We start from the raw sequence: 561 nt of genomic DNA, 5'->3' as shown, positions 1-561 counted from the left end.
CAAATGTTACAGCTGACAGAATCCGTCTCACTCGGAATGCACGTCCCAAAACAAACGTTGTTTTTCAGAAACGCTGTCTCGCAGCCTTCTTGTGGAACACTCTGGGAAGAACACGTGTTTGTCATTAGACTTTAACGGGCTTGTGCTTTTGGCCTGGACAGTAGGCTAGGTTACTTTCCACATGATTTACGATTTACAGTATTAATTTATGACGTGGTCGGGTATAGATGGAGGTTTGAAAAGTGTGTAATCTTACCTGGGTAAAGGAGAGAGCGCGGCACTTACTCTGATGGACCTCATTGTTCCTAATGGATAGAACAGACTGGAACGAGGATGTCCTTCGAAGCATAAAGTGATTCCAGAACCTTCTAGCATTTTTAGATGGAGATACCAGAGTTGTGCCCTCAGGTCGAGAGCGCAAGGTCTGACTACTGTCGTCGTTTCGCCCACGTCTACTCGCGGCGTCTGTCCTTGTGTCATATTCCTTGGTCTGGTTTACCCGAATATTCCTAGATGTGACAGTATCAAATGCGGCAATCCCTCCTTCTGGTAGCGCTCCAA

The sequence above is a fragment of the Chanos chanos genome, chromosome 11 (genome assembly GCF_902362185.1).
Source record: "Chanos chanos chromosome 11, fChaCha1.1, whole genome shotgun sequence".
In the NCBI taxonomy this organism is placed as follows: Eukaryota; Metazoa; Chordata; class Actinopteri; order Gonorynchiformes; family Chanidae; genus Chanos; species Chanos chanos.
Note: the sequence above shows the minus strand (reverse complement) of the source record.